Source organism: Dermacentor silvarum, chromosome 7, assembly GCF_013339745.2.
Source record: "Dermacentor silvarum isolate Dsil-2018 chromosome 7, BIME_Dsil_1.4, whole genome shotgun sequence".
NCBI lineage: Eukaryota > Metazoa > Arthropoda > Arachnida > Ixodida > Ixodidae > Dermacentor > Dermacentor silvarum.
The window spans coordinates 57658339-57662161 of NC_051160.1; the positions used below are offsets into that span (position 1 = coordinate 57658339).

The following is a 3823-nucleotide window of genomic DNA, read 5'->3' on the forward strand; positions in this document are numbered from 1 at the left end:
CCTTTTGACACCATTTACCGTGTTGCGTCAGACATCCATCGTCGACGAACAAAGACGCACGAGGCCAATAAAAACAACAACAAATAGTCCTCCGCTTGTTGTGTTTGTTTATTTTGATATCAATGTATCCGTGATCTGGTTTCACGCAATGTTAGGTAAAAGACTGTTTCCAACCATGTATGTTGTTTTGGGTTGCAGTTGGACCTAAGATGGCGTCAGTAGATGTGTATTGTTTGTGGCCAGCCAAACGACCCAAATCTATTTATGATACAGTGTGATGTTTAAGACTGCTTTCACGGAAACTGCATAGATGTCAAAGAACACAATGCCTGCGACATGATCAAGTACCACAGTCCTTGGTGCCAGTTGACCTTCGGGCCGTCAATCTGGAAACGGAGGACTAACTGGCATCAACACGACTACTCAGATCCTGATGCGAGTGATAAGCCTGTACGGACAGGCACCTACGTTTTCATAAAGGAACTCAAGTCGAGACATTTTGAAAGTGCGGAGAGCATAGTGACCCGGCTGAATGGGGACCAGTTCAACCTGCAGTACCTTCTGCACAGTGGGCACAGTGGGTTCACTAACCCAGTCTTGGTCACCAAGGAGGATGGCCTTGGACTTGTTATGCCACCAGAGGACCTCACTGTCAGTGATGTCATGGATTTCATTGGGCTGGATTTCATGTTGGACGTCACCGATGTCTGGAAGCAGGAGGATCTCAAGATGACGATGTCGGAGTGTGTTGACTACTTCAACAGTTACGATTGCTCCAAGGTCTTCAACGTCATCAGCCTCGAGTTCTCGGACACGAGGCTGTCCGATTTTGTGAAGCCGCCATTGCATATGTACCCAAAATTGGCATCTTCCAGCGCCATCCCATCATGTACTGTCTCATGAGCACCGAGAACAGCTTCACCGACTTTGGTGGCTCCTCGGTGCGGTACCAGGTTCTCCGAGGGGAGAAGATATTCTACTTGATACGGCCTACCCAAACCAACTTGAGTCTCTACGAGCACTGGATGGCCTCGGCCAGTCAGAGCGAGACCTTCTTCGGAGACCTGGCGGGCGCCTGCTATCGGCTCACCCTCACTGCTGGGCAGACGCTGGTCATCCCGAATGAGTGGATACACTCAGTGTACACCTCGGTGGACTCCATGGTCTTCGGTGGAAACTTCCTGCGTAGCTTCAACATTGGCCTCCAGCTACAAGTCTACAATCTAGAGAAGAGAATCGACGCCCCAAATAAGTACAAGTTCCCCTCGTTCGAGACGACTCTTTGGTTCGCCGCATCATACGTCATCGAACAGCTGAGAAGTGCACTAGCATCCGAGTTCAAGCCCCCCAGCTTCCCGATTATTAGAGCGAAGGCCTTGATGACCGCACTTAAAAACTGGACTCAAAAGTCCAACTCTAAATTGGATGCAATTCCAAGTGGGATCAATCTTCCAAAGCTCCTTAAGGATATGGCCAAGGAAGTCAGAACAGCGGAGAAGCTGAATGGCAAGGTTAAGGCTGAGAAAGAGACCAAGAAGGGCAAGCAGGGACCCGCAAAGGCTGCTTCTGCAGTGCAGGAAAATGTGACGCCTGTCCGGGTCGATGGCGCTTCCGAGCAGGGCATCAACATCAAGGTGAAGCTGCCTGTGAAGGCCAAGGGCAAAGCAAAGGGTAAAGGCACCAGTGGTCTCAAGGCCACGGCAGCCACAAAAGAGGCACAAAGTGTGAAACAGCAGAAACCAGCCCTGGCACCGCCACCCGTGAAGCCGCTGCACAAGGAGTCGGTGCATGACTTCCAACGATTCGGACGATGATGGCCTGGTGGTTGACGAGTACCCGCCGCCATTGCTGCGCCGCTCGTACCAGCGAGCCATGGTCGTTCCGCAACTCCAGCTCTGCCGCCCATCTTCGCGTTCAGCAACAACGCCTCCATGGGCAACTTCGTGGCGACGGCTGCGGCAGCCGCGACTTGTACGGCATCACCTGTGACGGAGTGCCAAGAGATCAAGCAAGGTTCTCTCATGCTTCGGCTTTCATTCAATGGCCAGCCCAAAGCAGAGAAAGGACCTACAGCAAACAACAAGCCTGCCAGCGCTCCTGTGGTTCCCAAGACGGCGGCCAGTGGAGAGGACAATGCTGACGTCCCGAAGAACGGAACCATCGATGACTTGCTGCTGGCGTCTAGCATTGCCTTTGACACCGACAGCACCCGAGTCAGCCTTGAAGAAGAGTTGGGGGGTGGCCGAGCATCGTCGTCGATGAGGGATGCGATCCAGGGCATGCCGTCCATGTCGAAGAGCGTCACCTTTGGGCCGTGTGACGGGGGTGGACTCATGGGCCCAACAGCACAGGAGCTTCTCGAGGGAGGCCCGCTGAACACAGGCTTGGCACTGGGGTTGGCCGGACCGCGCGGAAGGGATTGGCTCGATGCCCATGCTCAAGCCGCCCACTCCGTTTGGCTCTGCCGCCTCCCGGATGTGGTCCGGCGAGGAAGAGAGTGCCACGCAGATGACGACTGTTTACCCTGGACGGGCAGCCTAGGACGACGAGCTTCGCGTGTTCAAGCCTCGGGGGCGATCTAAGTGAGACGAGGCATGGAATCCCAAAGCCAAGCTTGCTCCAAACTGCCCAAAACCACCACGCCCCACACGAGAGGGAACGCAGAAGAAGTCTGTAAACCGCACCATCGAGGACACGGCGTCCAAGCTTGCCAACAAACCTCCTCCCAAGCGATCCTACCACCGCAAGAAGGCGCAAGCGCCGCCTAAAGCTAAAGAAAAGGACATGGGGCAGTTTGAAGCTGGCCCGCCCACATCCTCAGCGGCCAGTATAAAGCCCTCCCTGCCTCCAGATGCCTTCAGGCTGAAAAAGCCGAAGAAAGGTTTCATCATTGCAAAACAGCGTCTGGGCAAGATTCTCAAGGTCCACAAGATGATCTACTGACAAAGAGTCGCTCTGCATGTGTGCTTGTGTGTCTGCATATTTTTTGTGTCTTTGGTAACCTACGGCAGCCATGAGCAGCTTCGCGGTTTCATTTCCAAACCGGCAGATAGTTGTCTTCACGTGTACATATTATATTGTTCTCTTCAGCCATACCTCACTTTTTCGTCCTGCCCCACTGTCGGACAGTCACTTCGTACCCCGCACCTTCACCAAATGTCACGGGTTGTGCTTGCAAGTTCGCAGGGAGTCTTAGAGAACAGGAAGAATGAGCAGTCTCAGCTGGAAACCGATAGAGCAGGCACAACTAATTCGTCATCTTCCTCTTCCACACTTGACCGTTCCGGCGCCGATAATCTCCAGTACAACAGGTTTGTTCGTAATAGTGCCGGAGATATACACATGTGGCACTGGCATCACAGACCCTGGTTGCCAACGTATGTTTACTTTAACAGGTAATGCAATACAATAACTATAATGTTTAATAGGCTGCATGCTCATGTTGTGATAGTCTTTTCTTGTGTGTTTCCGTATGTAAGGTTTATGTGCCAGCTTCCACGTGGCCTTGGCTGCGTGGCATTGGAGTAAGGCATGATCAGTTGTCTCTGTTACTTTGTACTTGGAGCATTTTCCATTTGAAACTATATCCCAGGTTGCCAGCCTTTGGCGTGTGGGTAATATACCCCATTTCCTCTTCCATTCAAACTCCATAGTTTTCTGTTGGCATTTTTATTCTCGTCAGATGGGTCCGTTTTCCTTTTGTGACTTGTTGTTTTTCACATTTGTGAGTGTTAACTACGCGATTTCTTCGCTGAACTTGTTCGATGGTGCTTGACTAAAGTTTAGTTGTGCAGTTTTTGTACTTAACGATTTTTTTTTTTTC

General features: G+C 51.7%; 1 pseudogene; it reads left to right on the top strand.

Annotated features, from left to right (window-relative positions):
- Nucleotides 1-209: 209 nt before the first annotated feature.
- LOC125946761 (histone lysine demethylase PHF8-like) lies at nucleotides 210-3368 on the top strand (annotated as a pseudogene).
- Nucleotides 3369-3823: the final 455 nt, after the last annotated feature.